The sequence below is a fragment of the Schistocerca nitens genome, unplaced genomic scaffold (assembly GCF_023898315.1).
Source record: "Schistocerca nitens isolate TAMUIC-IGC-003100 unplaced genomic scaffold, iqSchNite1.1 HiC_scaffold_385, whole genome shotgun sequence".
Taxonomy (NCBI): Eukaryota; Metazoa; Arthropoda; class Insecta; order Orthoptera; family Acrididae; genus Schistocerca; species Schistocerca nitens.
In genome coordinates, this window is record NW_026045919.1 from 1,019,047 (window position 1) to 1,036,635 (window position 17,589).

At 48.4% G+C, this 17,589-nt stretch overlaps 6 non-coding genes across 6 annotated transcripts; all 6 read left to right on the plus strand.

The window, feature by feature from the left end:
• Nucleotides 1-1,497: 1,497 nt before the first annotated feature.
• Trnaf-gaa (transfer RNA phenylalanine (anticodon GAA)) lies at nucleotides 1,498-1,569 on the plus strand. Its single transcript has one exon. It is a non-coding gene; the product is annotated as a tRNA-Phe (tRNA).
• Nucleotides 1,570-2,105: 536 nt separating this feature from the next.
• On the plus strand, nucleotides 2,106-2,178 carry Trnak-uuu (transfer RNA lysine (anticodon UUU)). Its single transcript has one exon. It is a non-coding gene; the product is annotated as a tRNA-Lys (tRNA).
• Nucleotides 2,179-2,315: 137 nt separating this feature from the next.
• Trnas-cga (transfer RNA serine (anticodon CGA)) lies at nucleotides 2,316-2,397 on the plus strand. Its single transcript has one exon. It is a non-coding gene; the product is annotated as a tRNA-Ser (tRNA).
• Nucleotides 2,398-9,807: 7,410 nt separating this feature from the next.
• Nucleotides 9,808-9,879, plus strand: Trnaf-gaa (transfer RNA phenylalanine (anticodon GAA)). Its single transcript has one exon. It is a non-coding gene; the product is annotated as a tRNA-Phe (tRNA).
• Nucleotides 9,880-10,415: 536 nt separating this feature from the next.
• Nucleotides 10,416-10,488, plus strand: Trnak-uuu (transfer RNA lysine (anticodon UUU)). Its single transcript has one exon. It is a non-coding gene; the product is annotated as a tRNA-Lys (tRNA).
• Nucleotides 10,489-10,625: 137 nt separating this feature from the next.
• Nucleotides 10,626-10,707, plus strand: Trnas-cga (transfer RNA serine (anticodon CGA)). The gene has a single exon. It is a non-coding gene; the product is annotated as a tRNA-Ser (tRNA).
• The last annotated feature ends 6,882 nt before the right edge of the window (nucleotides 10,708-17,589 follow it).

Below are 17,589 nucleotides of genomic sequence, written 5' to 3' on the forward strand. Positions count from 1 at the left end.
TCCCTAAACTGTGTGACGGTGCTCAAAGATAATTTGCGTTGAAACGGTTGCCTCTTGGGCACGGAAATCAAACTTATCGAGAAGACGAAATATGTTTGTTGCTGCCGGAATTGCGTACACTTCCCCATTCCCGTGCGCCAGACATATTTGGCACGTTTAGTGTGGTTATTTGTTTGTGTTTTTCATTTCTATTTTATTTTGAGAGTCTCTATTTTTTGCCTTTCTATGGTAGCGGTGGGCCTCCGCTGCCTACTTGTGGTCATTGTCCTCCTAGAATGGTTTTTTATTTTGTGTTTCGCGTTTTCGTTCTTCCTTCCTCATGTTCTTTCCACACCTTCAGAGGACGTTATTTTTTTTTCGCAACATCGTTTTGGACATGTTTCCGCTGGCCACGATGGATCTTTGTTCTCCTAAAGGAACTCCATTAAAAAAAAAAAAAAAAAAAAGAAAAAAATAAAATTACATAAAAAAAAAGCAATACTCTGTTACACAATAATACAGAGTACAACACACCACTCTTTCCGTTATTCCCCGTTTCTCGGGTTGGGACGGTGAGGGAGACACTGTGGCCAGGCCTCGGATTGCGACCCCTGCCCCCTTTGCCTCCACCGCCGCCCTGGCCTGATCTTGCAAGAAGGTATGTTTGGTTTAACAAAAAAAAAAAAAAAAAGAGTGGTTAAGGCGTTTCTTTAAAAAAAAAAAAAAGTGGCCGAGTGGTTAAATCTAAAAAAAAAAAAAAAAAAAAGAGTGGTTAAGGCGTCTGACTAATAAAAAAAAAAAAAAAAAAGTGGTTAAGTAAAAAAAAAAAAAAGAGTGGTTAAGGCGTAAAAAAAAAATAAAAAAAAAAAAAAGAGTGGTTAAGGCGTCTGACTTGAAATCAGATTCCCTCTGGGAGCGTAGGTTCGAGTCCTGCCGACTGCGAAAATTTTCTCGCTCTCAGAAGAAGGACGTTCAGCTGCATCCTAGCGGTTGCGTCTCCACTAAACACGTGGATCGCCAGCAATGTGCAGGGTGCAGCGCTACAGTCGCGCCCAGAAGCCACAGCTCATCTCCTCGTCTCACAGCCGTCCACCAGGTGTCAGTGCAAGTGTCACCTCTCTGGGCAGTGCAGATGTGTCCATTTTAGCTTGCAGACGATGACGTGTAGCAATTTATGAGCTAGCGCAAGTCAAATGTTTTACCGTGTGTATCTGCTAGATGCTGCCTCTCACACGCTGGAGAGGCTCACTGCTTCTTGTGTCTCGTTCTTTGCACACGAGTTGCACGTGGCATCGATATAGCACAGGTTTTCTAGCGTCAGCGATGTCAATATTACATGAATCGAGTCGAAGTGTTTGCTTGTTACGATGATGGAAGCAGAAGAAATGTGTGTGGTACTTCACTGCATCTGCTGCTCGCCTTTCAGCGTCCCTGTGTCTTATCAGATGAAGATGACTGTGAAATTGGCGACGGGGCAGAGGTCAACGAAGACGTGCAAAACAGAGACGTTCAACGTCAGCCGAAATAGCTCAGTTGGGAGAGCGTTAGACTGAAGATCTAAAGGTCCCTGGTTCGACCCGGGTTTCGGCATGCATTCGTTTTGAAGCTGACGCCAATGGAATTGCTCTGAGTTTGTGATAATGTAACTACCGCCGAGAACAAAAATGACTCCCTCCTGTAGCTGTTCTGGTTGTCCAGTGCATGCCATAAGAGGAACACAGTAGGCAAATGCCTGGGAAGCAAGAAAATAAAAAAAGTCCTACCTATTGCGTTCCCTTTTTTGTGTCAGGACGTGAAGAACGTCTCCAACGGAACCGTGAAATGAGCGAAAACGTGGGAAACATTGCATTCGAAATGCTTGTGAATTTTCCAGTTGCCCAGTGAGTGTCGACAGAACACGTAAATCCTCTGCTCCAACGTATGAGACGTAACGATTGCTGCAATTTGTTCTTGCGTCATGTGTCAGCATTCTTCGATAGTCTGTTACGAGCTTAGCACGATAAGTTTGTAGACAGCATCCAGGCGACGTTTTATTAGTTACAGCTCCATGCAGCGAGTGCACAACAGTAAAGGACATGAGTCAATGTGCAGTTGTGTATCGTGGAAGCTTTACAAACGTCTTGTGAGCCCGGATAGCTCAGTCGGTAGAGCATTAGGCTTTTAACCTAAGGGTCCAGGGTTCAAGTCCCTGTCCGGGCGGAAATTTTAATACTTTGGTAGTGATTCGTCTAGTAGAGGTGGAAACACTACGGAGAAGAATGCAACTACGCCGTTTCCTGACACCACAGTGCTTTAAACGGTAGCAGTTGCATGTGTCGGCAGAACTCGCGCTACCGGCAGTCGTGGCCGAGTGGTTAAGGCGTCTGACTCGAAATCAGATTCCCTCTGGGAGCGTAGGTTCGAGTCCTACCGGCTGCGTGCGATTTTGCGTAAAGAGCAGCAAATATTTTCACACACGTGAACGCGGATGCAAACCAATGACGCCACTCTCAACAAGACGAAAATTTAAGAATACTGAGTTTCGCAACGGCCGCTGCTTCCTGTGGCTACCGGTTCACCTCGCACTGACGCTGGGACTGCAGAAAGCCGTCGCAGGCCCACGAGTGCGCTCCCGTCATTTTCTCGCGCCGACGCCGAGTTTGTGAGTACACAGATGTGCTTGGAAGTGTTGGACAGAGCGAACATTCATTTCTTTTTAAGAATCGTAATTCAGTCATTCGAGTGCGGCAAAAGCAATGGTGCAGCGTTTCTTTTGTTAAGATCTCGCAGCTACTTGCAAGTATGTCCACCGCTTAAGACGACAGAAAAGCAGCGTCAGCGGTGCGTCAGTGGGAAGTCGGTGAAGTCGCCATTGGAGCCATAAGCCAGTAATTACGACATGTGAATCACTCGCACACCACGCAGCTGTACGGTAGCTCAGTCGGTAGAGCGTTAGGTTTTCAACCAAAGGGTGTTGGGTTCAAGCCCCTGTCTGGGCGAAAATTAATACACTTTCGTAACGGCTAATGTGCTGGCAATGGAAACACTAGAGAAAAGAGTGAGGCCACGCCGCTTTCTGCCATCGGATTGCTTCTAAAGATGTCACTTTCACTTGTCGGAAGACGATATTGCCACAGGCAGTCGTGGCCGAGTGGTTGCGGCGAGCGGACGTGTGTTGGGCTCGTGCCTGCTGCTGCCTTCGTGTGCTGCAGGCGGTGTCTTCGTCGTGTGTTTGGTGCTGCGCCTCGCAGCGTTCTCTCTTCTCTTCTAGTTCCTGTAAGTTTATTGACGCATTATTATGAACCGTGCTAACTCCGTACAGTGTGTTTTTGATAGGAACGCGGCTAGGCCGTCGCCTTTTGATGTACACGAATGGGTATTTTCGGAATTGCGTATTCCCGAATCTGATTTGGTCGGCATCCAGCTTGATTTTATTCAAAACTCTGTCTTTTTGAAACTTCCGAACGAGGATTTTGTCGATAAGCTAGTTACCGAAAGTGGTGGCGTTAAGAAATTCAAGCACGTGGACGGTGCTTTGTCTGACGTGTTGATACTGCCGGCAGGCTTCGGCATTCGAAGTGTGAAGGTTTATAATGTTCCTTTTGAGTGCCCAAATGAGGCCATTGCTCGTAAACTTGGCGAATTTGGCACCGTTCTTAGTGTGGAGAATGATGTGTGGCCTGCAGGTTTTAGGTATCGGGTTCTGAGTGGTGTTCGGACAGTACGTGTAGATTTAAAGAAACATATCCCGTCGTATCTGATCATTGCTGGCACGCGAGCTTTCCTCAGCTATAGTGGGCAGCCGCAGACGTGTTCTGTGTGTGGCAAAACAGATCATTTACGACAAACCTGCACTTTACGCAGGCCGGCGCAGCTACCGCGCGAAGCTGTTGTCAACACCACGTATGCAGGCGCGTTGGTTGGACCCCCCTCGCTCGCCCCGACCGACCGACAGGCTTCCGCCGCTCCTGCGGCTGTGGCTCCTGTGTCCGATGTTGTGACTCAGCCGACAGTTGTCGTGCCCCCGGTTGTGTCGGAACAAAGTTTACCTGCCGAACGCACCCCTCGCGAAGTCAGTATCGCTGATTTGTCAGCCGTCAGTGTTCCGGATGTGCCTGTTAGGGAGTTTTCTGAAATGTTGGTCGAGTCCCCTCCTGTGTCCGATAATGTGACTCTGCCGACAGTTGTCGTGCCCCCGGTTGTGTCGGAACAAAGTTTATCTACCGAACAGACCCCTCGCGAAGTCGGTCTTGCTGATTTGTCAGCTGTCAGTGTCCCGACCGTGCCTGTTGGGGAGTCTTCTGAAATGTTGGTCGAGTCGCCCCGGCCGATTACCGTCCCCGCCCCGCCGACAGACAAGCGGAAATTGCCGACACAACCCGGCCTGTCCACTTCTGGTGAGGCGGATGCTAGCAGCGCTGAAAGCGAGGTGTCTCAAGTTTCCACCCAGTCCGCCCCTACCGATCCCAAACCGAAGCGTAGGCGGTCTAAGAAACGTTCGAAAACGGCGCCCACTGAGGGCGACGGCGTTTCCTTCGAACAGGCCGTTGAGGGATTAACGGACTCCTTGGTTCAAGAGCGTCGCGAAGCACCTTTCGAGCACGGTCCGCCTGTGTCAGTGCCCCCCGCCCCCGCTTCCCGGGCCGTCCCGGACGCCGTACCTTCTCCTGCGGACACCATGCAGTGGTCTGAGGATGTGGAGGAAGATCATTTCTTCTAGTTCCGCTTAAGTTACAGAGTCCATCCTGACGCGTGCATTCCACCAGTTACGCGTCCTCACACTTAATGTTAATCAAATCCGCAGTGTCCGTAAAATTGACGCCCTTTTACATTTTTTGCAATCTGCTCGTTGTGATGTGGTTTTCCTTCAAGAACTTACAGCTGACGTTGTCCCGCACCTTACTGCCTATAATGTTATTCTTAATATTGATCCGGAAACGACCATTGGTACGGCTATTTTAATCGCGCCCGGTTTAGAGTATAAACACGTAGAAATTTTACCAAATGGACGAGGGTTGGCATGTGTCATCTGCGACATATTTTTTGTTAACGTGTACGCCCCCTCTGGAACTCACAACAAACGTCTGAGGGATACTTTTTTCAATCATGATTTATGTCAGTTCTTCCATCGAAACCACCGACGGATCATCTTAGGCGGTGATTTTAATTGTGTCTTGCGTGTTGCCGACCAGGAACCGACGGCACATAAGTGTCTAGCACTGCAAACTTTAGTTGACACTTTTAAACTTGAGGACACGTGGCTTCGTTTTAGTCCGACTGCTACAGGTTTTACTTATTTTTATCCTACTGGGCATAGTAGGTTGGATAGAATTTATGTCTCGTCGGACCTTACTGCACAAATCTTGCAGGCCGAAGTTGCCCCCGTCGTTTTTTCGGATCATTGTGGTTATTTGTGTGCTTTTAATGTCCCGTCTGTTCGCCCGGACCGTACGCGATCCTATTGGAAATTCAATGTTAGTGTTTTGGATGACGTCAGTCTTGTCGAACAGGTACATTTGTTGTGGCGCCAACTTCTTCAGAGCCGCCCACAGGCGTGTTCTACTGTCGCGTGGTGGCTCCGTCACGCTAAACCGGCTCTTCGTACTTTGCTCATAAATTACTGTCGTGACAAGGCCCATTGGGACATGATGACGGTTAATTTTTATCGCGATTGTTTACAGGATTTAATTACTCGGGTTACCGACCGCCCTGACCTCCTTCCCATGTTACGGAAAATTAAAACGCAGATTTTAAACCATCTGCATCGGAAGGCGCAGGGCTCTGTTGTCCGTAGCAGGCCTTTCGATCCCTCTTTGGAAGAACCACTATCATTGTATCATTTACGACGAGCCCGACTGCGGCGTGAAAAACTTTTATTCACGGACTGGATAACGCGTGACGGTCATAGAACTTCGGATCGTCGGGTGATTAAGGACGAAATTTACGATCACTACTCTAAACTCTTTCAATCTCAACCTTTGCATGACGCCTCCTTGCAGATGTTTTTACACGACCTGCCTTCAATTTTAACGCGTCAGGATAGACTTCTTTTAAATGAGCGTTTTACAGCTGCTGATGTTTCTGCCGCCGTTAAGGCTAGCCCGAAGGGAAAGGCACCTGGCATTGACGGAATTCCTGTGGAATTTTATGTGAAATTTTCCGCTCTTTTAACTGATACTTTCGTTGCCATTGTTAATGAAATACATAATGGTCTCGATGTGCCGGAAGACTTTTTAGAGGGGCTCATCGTCCTCATCCCGAAGACCACTGGCATCCAAAGTGCGGTGACTTTACGGCCGATTACTCTATTAAACGCCGATTATAAAATCATAGCACGCTGCTTTTCACACCGTTTGCGGCCGGCGTTGAAGACCGTCATTAGTCCTTCTCAATCGTGTGCAGTACCTGGACGGAATATATTTGATGCCGTCCTGGCGTATCGAGAATGTATCGCTTCTGCCTCGTCACGTCGTGGCGGCCGGGCTGCGATACTTTCCATTGATTTTCATAATGCATTCGATCGAATTAGTCACGACTACTTGCGGCGGGTCATGTATAAGTTTGGATTTGGTTTAAAATTCACGCATGTGATATCTAACCTTCTGAAATCGGCCACTTCCCGAATCCTTTTTCATGGCCAGGCCGGTGATGTCCTCAGGATGAACAGATCCGTCCGCCAAGGGTGCCCGCTTTCCATGGGCTTATTCGTTTTAGCGCTGGATCCTCTACTCCGTAAACTAACGAATGTTTGCCACGGTGTCCCGTTTGGTACGGGTTCGCTTGTCTGTCGGGCGTATGCGGATGACTTGGGAGTTTTTATCCAAAGTCCCGACGATATTGATTCGCTCCGTCTCATTCTTCACCAATTTGAATCGGCATCGGGTGCGGTTGTGAACCCCCGTAAGTCCATCTTGCTGCCGCTTACTGCGACCATGAGGGCTGTCCGTCGTGATTGGTATACCGTCAAGTTACGACATAAGATTCTCGGGATCCAGATGACGGCAAATGTACAACAAATGGCAGTGCTAAACTGGCGCGCGGTCTTATATTCTGTTCGAGCGGCGACTCAGGCTGCCGCCAAACGAAATTTGTCTTTGCTGGATAGAGTTTCGGTTGTTAATACCCAGATGTTGGCCAAGGCCTGGTACCTGGCTCAAGTTTTGCCGGTGCCGAAGGAGATCGAACGGGCCATCAAGCATGCTGTTTCTTGGCTGGTCTGGCGAGGCGAAATCTTTAAGGTCGCCTACAATATTTGCACGCTCCCGCCGGACAGGGGCGGCATCGGTCTGGTTGATTTTCCTTCCAAGTGTGCTGCCCTTTTGCTCCACCGAACTAACTGTGTAATAGCCCATGCGGGGCTTGGCCCCACGTCGGTACTCTTCGACCTTTACCGCCCTGCTTCTCTCCGCGCGCCTGTCTCTATCCAGGCTATCCCGTACAAATTGAATTTCGTTCGCCAGTACTTCCTCCACACTAGCTATCTGATAGGTGACGATCGGCGCAGGGGTAACGTCAGCGCGATCGCAGAGGCCCTCCGCGGAACTCCGCCGACTAACAAATGGGAGTTGAGGCTGCCGCAATACGATTGGCGGACGGTGTGGTCCAACATTTCCAGTAAATTGTTGACATCAGATGTTCGGGACACTTGGTATAAAGTTGTGAATCGCACCGTTGCCACGAATGCGAAACTCCACGCAATCAATCTCCTCCCGAGTGGCATCTGTGGGCGGTGCGCGGCTGAGGACACGATCGAACACCGTTTTGTGTGCCCCCAGTTTCACGAGGTATGGGCTGCCACCCGTGAGATGTTGGCGTTGATTAATAGGACTACCCCAAGTGCCATACAACCTTCGTATATCCTGGTTCCCGACTGGCGGCCGTATCCTGCCACCAAGAGAAACGCTACCGTGTGGATCGCCGCGCATGCAGCACATGCGATTTTCTCTCTCCGCCTCATGGATCGCTTGCAGTTTTTGACGTATCTTTGGGACTACTATGGACGGGAGCAACGAAATCCGCAGTGTGTTTCCAATTATGCCCGATTTTTAGATGTCCCTCTACGGACCGCCTTTACCAAATTACATATTTCTCTCCTGCCATGATTATGTACTTCCCATTCCACTGTTTCCTCTGGCGGAATGTGTGGAATGATATATTGTTCTAATTTTCTTGATGTATGACAGTTCATTTGTCTCACCGGCTCGACTTATCTTCCGCCATTTGGGCGGTTGTCCTTAGGATTGCCATATTGGCTCTTCTCTCCTGGATTGACGCTTGTTCCCTATTGCTGACCTTTACTTCATTTTTTGTGACTATTGCAGGACTGTCATTAACTTGTCCCTAAACTGTGTGACGGTGCTCAAAGATAATTTGCGTTGAAACGGTTGCCTCTTGGGCACGGAAATCAAACTTATCGAGAAGACGAAATATGTTTGTTGCTGCCGGAATTGCGTACACTTCCCCATTCCCGTGCGCCAGACATATTTGGCACGTTTAGTGTGGTTATTTGTTTGTGTTTTTCATTTCTATTTTATTTTGAGAGTCTCTATTTTTTGCCTTTCTATGGTAGCGGTGGGCCTCCGCTGCCTACTTGTGGTCATTGTCCTCCTAGAATGGTTTTTTATTTTGTGTTTCGCGTTTTCGTTCTTCCTTCCTCATGTTCTTTCCACACCTTCAGAGGACGTTATTTTTTTTTCGCAACATCGTTTTGGACATGTTTCCGCTGGCCACGATGGATCTTTGTTCTCCTAAAGGAACTCCATTAAAAAAAAAAAAAAAAAAAAAAAAAAAGAAAAAAAAAGAAAAAAATAAAATTACATAAAAAAAAAGCAATACTCTGTTACACAATAATACAGAGTACAACACACCACTCTTTCCGTTATTCCCCGTTTCTCGGGTTGGGACGGTGAGGGAGACACTGTGGCCAGGCCTCGGATTGCGACCCCTGCCCCCTTTGCCTCCACCGCCGCCCTGGCCTGATCTTGCAAGAAGGTATGTTTGGTTTAACAAAAAAAAAAAAAAAAAAGAGTGGTTAAGGCGTTTCTTTAAAAAAAAAAAAAAGTGGCCGAGTGGTTAAATCTAAAAAAAAAAAAAAAAAAAAGAGTGGTTAAGGCGTCTGACTAATAAAAAAAAAAAAAAAAGTGGTTAAGTAAAAAAAAAAAAAAGAGTGGTTAAGGCGTAAAAAAAAATAAAAAAAAAAAAAAGAGTGGTTAAGGCGTCTGACTTGAAATCAGATTCCCTCTGGGAGCGTAGGTTCGAGTCCTGCCGACTGCGAAAATTTTCTCGCTCTCAGAAGAAGGACGTTCAGCTGCATCCTAGCGGTTGCGTCTCCACTAAACACGTGGATCGCCAGCAATGTGCAGGGTGCAGCGCTACAGTCGCGCCCAGAAGCCACAGCTCATCTCCTCGTCTCACAGCCGTCCACCAGGTGTCAGTGCAAGTGTCACCTCTCTGGGCAGTGCAGATGTGTCCATTTTAGCTTGCAGACGATGACGTGTAGCAATTTATGAGCTAGCGCAAGTCAAATGTTTTACCGTGTGTATCTGCTAGATGCTGCCTCTCACACGCTGGAGAGGCTCACTGCTTCTTGTGTCTCGTTCTTTGCACACGAGTTGCACGTGGCATCGATATAGCACAGGTTTTCTAGCGTCAGCGATGTCAATATTACATGAATCGAGTCGAAGTGTTTGCTTGTTACGATGATGGAAGCAGAAGAAATGTGTGTGGTACTTCACTGCATCTGCTGCTCGCCTTTCAGCGTCCCTGTGTCTTATCAGATGAAGATGACTGTGAAATTGGCGACGGGGCAGAGGTCAACGAAGACGTGCAAAACAGAGACGTTCAACGTCAGCCGAAATAGCTCAGTTGGGAGAGCGTTAGACTGAAGATCTAAAGGTCCCTGGTTCGACCCGGGTTTCGGCATGCATTCGTTTTGAAGCTGACGCCAATGGAATTGCTCTGAGTTTGTGATAATGTAACTACCGCCGAGAACAAAAATGACTCCCTCCTGTAGCTGTTCTGGTTGTCCAGTGCATGCCATAAGAGGAACACAGTAGGCAAATGCCTGGGAAGCAAGAAAATAAAAAAAGTCCTACCTATTGCGTTCCCTTTTTTGTGTCAGGACGTGAAGAACGTCTCCAACGGAACCGTGAAATGAGCGAAAACGTGGGAAACATTGCATTCGAAATGCTTGTGAATTTTCCAGTTGCCCAGTGAGTGTCGACAGAACACGTAAATCCTCTGCTCCAACGTATGAGACGTAACGATTGCTGCAATTTGTTCTTGCGTCATGTGTCAGCATTCTTCGATAGTCTGTTACGAGCTTAGCACGATAAGTTTGTAGACAGCATCCAGGCGACGTTTTATTAGTTACAGCTCCATGCAGCGAGTGCACAACAGTAAAGGACATGAGTCAATGTGCAGTTGTGTATCGTGGAAGGTTTACAAACGTCTTGTGAGCCCGGATAGCTCAGTCGGTAGAGCATTAGGCTTTTAACCTAAGGGTCCAGGGTTCAAGTCCCTGTCCGGGCGGAAATTTTAATACTTTGGTAGTGATTCGTCTAGTAGAGGTGGAAACACTACGGAGAAGAATGCAACTACGCCGTTTCCTGACACCACAGTGCTTTAAACGGTAGCAGTTGCATGTGTCGGCAGAACTCGCGCTACCGGCAGTCGTGGCCGAGTGGTTAAGGCGTCTGACTCGAAATCAGATTCCCTCTGGGAGCGTAGGTTCGAGTCCTACCGGCTGCGTGCGATTTTGCGTAAAGAGCAGCAAATATTTTCACACACGTGAACGCGGATGCAAACCAATGACGCCACTCTCAACAAGACGAAAATTTAAGAATACTGAGTTTCGCAACGGCCGCTGCTTCCTGTGGCTACCGGTTCACCTCGCACTGACGCTGGGACTGCAGAAAGCCGTCGCAGGCCCACGAGTGCGCTCCCGTCATTTTCTCGCGCCGACGCCGAGTTTGTGAGTACACAGATGTGCTTGGAAGTGTTGGACAGAGCGAACATTCATTTCTTTTTAAGAATCGTAATTCAGTCATTCGAGTGCGGCAAAAGCAATGGTGCAGCGTTTCTTTTGTTAAGATCTCGCAGCTACTTGCAAGTATGTCCACCGCTTAAGACGACAGAAAAGCAGCGTCAGCGGTGCGTCAGTGGGAAGTCGGTGAAGTCGCCATTGGAGCCATAAGCCAGTAATTACGACATGTGAATCACTCGCACACCACGCAGCTGTACGGTAGCTCAGTCGGTAGAGCGTTAGGTTTTCAACCAAAGGGTGTTGGGTTCAAGCCCCTGTCTGGGCGAAAATTAATACACTTTCGTAACGGCTAATGTGCTGGCAATGGAAACACTAGAGAAAAGAGTGAGGCCACGCCGCTTTCTGCCATCGGATTGCTTCTAAAGATGTCACTTTCACTTGTCGGAAGACGATATTGCCACAGGCAGTCGTGGCCGAGTGGTTGCGGCGAGCGGACGTGTGTTGGGCTCGTGCCTGCTGCTGCCTTCGTGTGCTGCAGGCGGTGTCTTCGTCGTGTGTTTGGTGCTGCGCCTCGCAGCGTTCTCTCTTCTCTTCTAGTTCCTGTAAGTTTATTGACGCATTATTATGAACCGTGCTAACTCCGTACAGTGTGTTTTTGATAGGAACGCGGCTAGGCCGTCGCCTTTTGATGTACACGAATGGGTATTTTCGGAATTGCGTATTCCCGAATCTGATTTGGTCGGCATCCAGCTTGATTTTATTCAAAACTCTGTCTTTTTGAAACTTCCGAACGAGGATTTTGTCGATAAGCTAGTTACCGAAAGTGGTGGCGTTAAGAAATTCAAGCACGTGGACGGTGCTTTGTCTGACGTGTTGATACTGCCGGCAGGCTTCGGCATTCGAAGTGTGAAGGTTTATAATGTTCCTTTTGAGTGCCCAAATGAGGCCATTGCTCGTAAACTTGGCGAATTTGGCACCGTTCTTAGTGTGGAGAATGATGTGTGGCCTGCAGGTTTTAGGTATCGGGTTCTGAGTGGTGTTCGGACAGTACGTGTAGATTTAAAGAAACATATCCCGTCGTATCTGATCATTGCTGGCACGCGAGCTTTCCTCAGCTATAGTGGGCAGCCGCAGACGTGTTCTGTGTGTGGCAAAACAGATCATTTACGACAAACCTGCACTTTACGCAGGCCGGCGCAGCTACCGCGCGAAGCTGTTGTCAACACCACGTATGCAGGCGCGTTGGTTGGACCCCCCTCGCTCGCCCCGACCGACCGACAGGCTTCCGCCGCTCCTGCGGCTGTGGCTCCTGTGTCCGATGTTGTGACTCAGCCGACAGTTGTCGTGCCCCCGGTTGTGTCGGAACAAAGTTTACCTGCCGAACGCACCCCTCGCGAAGTCAGTATCGCTGATTTGTCAGCCGTCAGTGTTCCGGATGTGCCTGTTAGGGAGTTTTCTGAAATGTTGGTCGAGTCCCCTCCTGTGTCCGATAATGTGACTCTGCCGACAGTTGTCGTGCCCCCGGTTGTGTCGGAACAAAGTTTATCTACCGAACAGACCCCTCGCGAAGTCGGTCTTGCTGATTTGTCAGCTGTCAGTGTCCCGACCGTGCCTGTTGGGGAGTCTTCTGAAATGTTGGTCGAGTCGCCCCGGCCGATTACCGTCCCCGCCCCGCCGACAGACAAGCGGAAATTGCCGACACAACCCGGCCTGTCCACTTCTGGTGAGGCGGATGCTAGCAGCGCTGAAAGCGAGGTGTCTCAAGTTTCCACCCAGTCCGCCCCTACCGATCCCAAACCGAAGCGTAGGCGGTCTAAGAAACGTTCGAAAACGGCGCCCACTGAGGGCGACGGCGTTTCCTTCGAACAGGCCGTTGAGGGATTAACGGACTCCTTGGTTCAAGAGCGTCGCGAAGCACCTTTCGTGCACGGTCCGCCTGTGTCAGTGCCCCCCGCCCCCGCTTCCCGGGCCGTCCCGGACGCCGTACCTTCTCCTGCGGACACCATGCAGTGGTCTGAGGATGTGGAGGAAGATCATTTCTTCTAGTTCCGCTTAAGTTACAGAGTCCATCCTGACGCGTGCATTCCACCAGTTACGCGTCCTCACACTTAATGTTAATCAAATCCGCAGTGTCCGTAAAATTGACGCCCTTTTACATTTTTTGCAATCTGCTCGTTGTGATGTGGTTTTCCTTCAAGAACTTACAGCTGACGTTGTCCCGCACCTTACTGCCTATAATGTTATTCTTAATATTGATCCGGAAACGACCATTGGTACGGCTATTTTAATCGCGCCCGGTTTAGAGTATAAACACGTAGAAATTTTACCAAATGGACGAGGGTTGGCATGTGTCATCTGCGACATATTTTTTGTTAACGTGTACGCCCCCTCTGGAACTCACAACAAACGTCTGAGGGATACTTTTTTCAATCATGATTTATGTCAGTTCTTCCATCGAAACCACCGACGGATCATCTTAGGCGGTGATTTTAATTGTGTCTTGCGTGTTGCCGACCAGGAACCGACGGCACATAAGTGTCTAGCACTGCAAACTTTAGTTGACACTTTTAAACTTGAGGACACGTGGCTTCGTTTTAGTCCGACTGCTACAGGTTTTACTTATTTTTATCCTACTGGGCATAGTAGGTTGGATAGAATTTATGTCTCGTCGGACCTTACTGCACAAATCTTGCAGGCCGAAGTTGCCCCCGTCGTTTTTTCGGATCATTGTGGTTATTTGTGTGCTTTTAATGTCCCGTCTGTTCGCCCGGACCGTACGCGATCCTATTGGAAATTCAATGTTAGTGTTTTGGATGACGTCAGTCTTGTCGAACAGGTACATTTGTTGTGGCGCCAACTTCTTCAGAGCCGCCCACAGGCGTGTTCTACTGTCGCGTGGTGGCTCCGTCACGCTAAACCGGCTCTTCGTACTTTGCTCATAAATTACTGTCGTGACAAGGCCCATTGGGACATGATGACGGTTAATTTTTATCGCGATTGTTTACAGGATTTAATTACTCGGGTTACCGACCGCCCTGACCTCCTTCCCATGTTACGGAAAATTAAAACGCAGATTTTAAACCATCTGCATCGGAAGGCGCAGGGCTCTGTTGTCCGTAGCAGGCCTTTCGATCCCTCTTTGGAAGAACCACTATCATTGTATCATTTACGACGAGCCCGACTGCGGCGTGAAAAACTTTTATTCACGGACTGGATAACGCGTGACGGTCATAGAACTTCGGATCGTCGGGTGATTAAGGACGAAATTTACGATCACTACTCTAAACTCTTTCAATCTCAACCTTTGCATGACGCCTCCTTGCAGATGTTTTTACACGACCTGCCTTCAATTTTAACGCGTCAGGATAGACTTCTTTTAAATGAGCGTTTTACAGCTGCTGATGTTTCTGCCGCCGTTAAGGCTAGCCCGAAGGGAAAGGCACCTGGCATTGACGGAATTCCTGTGGAATTTTATGTGAAATTTTCCGCTCTTTTAACTGATACTTTCGTTGCCATTGTTAATGAAATACATAATGGTCTCGATGTGCCGGAAGACTTTTTAGAGGGGCTCATCGTCCTCATCCCGAAGACCACTGGCATCCAAAGTGCGGTGACTTTACGGCCGATTACTCTATTAAACGCCGATTATAAAATCATAGCACGCTGCTTTTCACACCGTTTGCGGCCGGCGTTGAAGACCGTCATTAGTCCTTCTCAATCGTGTGCAGTACCTGGACGGAATATTGATGCCGTCCTGGCGTATCGAGAATGTATCGCTTCTGCCTCGTCACGTCGTGGCGGCCGGGCTGCGATACTTTCCATTGATTTTCATAATGCATTCGATCGAATTAGTCACGACTACTTGCGGCGGGTCATGTATAAGTTTGGATTTGGTTTAAAATTCACGCATGTGATATCTAACCTTCTGAAATCGGCCACTTCCCGAATCCTTTTTCATGGCCAGGCCGGTGATGTCCTCAGGATGAACAGATCCGTCCGCCAAGGGTGCCCGCTTTCCATGGGCTTATTCGTTTTAGCGCTGGATCCTCTACTCCGTAAACTAACGAATGTTTGCCACGGTGTCCCGTTTGGTACGGGTTCGCTTGTCTGTCGGGCGTATGCGGATGACTTGGGAGTTTTTATCCAAAGTCCCGACGATATTGATTCGCTCCGTCTCATTCTTCACCAATTTGAATCGGCATCGGGTGCGGTTGTGAACCCCCGTAAGTCCATCTTGCTGCCGCTTACTGCGACCATGAGGGCTGTCCGTCGTGATTGGTATACCGTCAAGTTACGACATAAGATTCTCGGGATCCAGATGACGGCAAATGTACAACAAATGGCAGTGCTAAACTGGCGCGCGGTCTTATATTCTGTTCGAGCGGCGACTCAGGCTGCCGCCAAACGAAATTTGTCTTTGCTGGATAGAGTTTCGGTTGTTAATACCCAGATGTTGGCCAAGGCCTGGTACCTGGCTCAAGTTTTGCCGGTGCCGAAGGAGATCGAACGGGCCATCAAGCATGCTGTTTCTTGGCTGGTCTGGCGAGGCGAAATCTTTAAGGTCGCCTACAATATTTGCACGCTCCCGCCGGACAGGGGCGGCATCGGTCTGGTTGATTTTCCTTCCAAGTGTGCTGCCCTTTTGCTCCACCGAACTAACTGTGTAATAGCCCATGCGGGGCTTGGCCCCACGTCGGTACTCTTCGACCTTTACCGCCCTGCTTCTCTCCGCGCGCCTGTCTCTATCCAGGCTATCCCGTACAAATTGAATTTCGTTCGCCAGTACTTCCTCCACACTAGCTATCTGATAGGTGACGATCGGCGCAGGGGTAACGTCAGCGCGATCGCAGAGGCCCTCCGCGGAACTCCGCCGACTAACAAATGGGAGTTGAGGCTGCCGCAATACGATTGGCGGACGGTGTGGTCCAACATTTCCAGTAAATTGTTGACATCAGATGTTCGGGACACTTGGTATAAAGTTGTGAATCGCACCGTTGCCACGAATGCGAAACTCCACGCAATCAATCTCCTCCCGAGTGGCATCTGTGGGCGGTGCGCGGCTGAGGACACGATCGAACACCGTTTTGTGTGCCCCCAGTTTCACGAGGTATGGGCTGCCACCCGTGAGATGTTGGCGTTGATTAATAGGACTACCCCAAGTGCCATACAACCTTCGTATATCCTGGTTCCCGACTGGCGGCCGTATCCTGCCACCAAGAGAAACGCTACCGTGTGGATCGCCGCGCATGCAGCACATGCGATTTTCTCTCTCCGCCTCATGGATCGCTTGCAGTTTTTGACGTATCTTTGGGACTACTATGGACGGGAGCAACGAAATCCGCAGTGTGTTTCCAATTATGCCCGATTTTTAGATGTCCCTCTACGGACCGCCTTTACCAAATTACATATTTCTCTCCTGCCATGATTATGTACTTCCCATTCCACTGTTTCCTCTGGCGGAATGTGTGGAATGATATATTGTTCTAATTTTCTTGATGTATGACAGTTCATTTGTCTCACCGGCTCGACTTATCTTCCGCCATTTGGGCGGTTGTCCTTAGGATTGCCATATTGGCTCTTCTCTCCTGGATTGACGCTTGTTCCCTATTGCTGACCTTTACTTCATTTTTTGTGACTATTGCAGGACTGTCATTAACTTGTCCCTAAACTGTGTGACGGTGCTCAAAGATAATTTGCGTTGAAACGGTTGCCTCTTGGGCACGGAAATCAAACTTATCGAGAAGACGAAATATGTTTGTTGCTGCCGGAATTGCGTACACTTCCCCATTCCCGTGCGCCAGACATATTTGGCACGTTTAGTGTGGTTATTTGTTTGTGTTTTTCATTTCTATTTTATTTTGAGAGTCTCTATTTTTTGCCTTTCTATGGTAGCGGTGGGCCTCCGCTGCCTACTTGTGGTCATTGTCCTCCTAGAATGGTTTTTTATTTTGTGTTTCGCGTTTTCGTTCTTCCTTCCTCATGTTCTTTCCACACCTTCAGAGGACGTTATTTTTTTTTCGCAACATCGTTTTGGACATGTTTCCGCTGGCCACGATGGATCTTTGTTCTCCTAAAGGAACTCCATTAAAAAAAAAAAAAAAAAAAAAAAAAAAAAAAAAAAAAAAAAGAAAAAAATAAAATTACATAAAAAAAAAGCAATACTCTGTTACACAATAATACAGAGTACAACACACCACTCTTTCCGTTATTCCCCGTTTCTCGGGTTGGGACGGTGAGGGAGACACTGTGGCCAGGCCTCGGATTGCGACCCCTGCCCCCTTTGCCTCCACCGCCGCCCTGGCCTGATCTTGCAAGAAGGTATGTTTGGTTTAACAAAAAAAAAAAAAAAAAAGAGTGGTTAAGGCGTTTCTTTAAAAAAAAAAAAAAGTGGCCGAGTGGTTAAATCTAAAAAAAAAAAAAAAAAAAAGAGTGGTTAAGGCGTCTGACTAATAAAAAAAAAAAAAAAAGTGGTTAAGTAAAAAAAAAAAAAAGAGTGGTTAAGGCGTAAAAAAAAATAAAAAAAAAAAAAGAGTGGTTAAGGCGTCTGACTTGAAATCAGATTCCCTCTGGGAGCGTAGGTTCGAGTCCTGCCGACTGCGAAAATTTTCTCGCTCTCAGAAGAAGGACGTTCAGCTGCATCCTAGCGG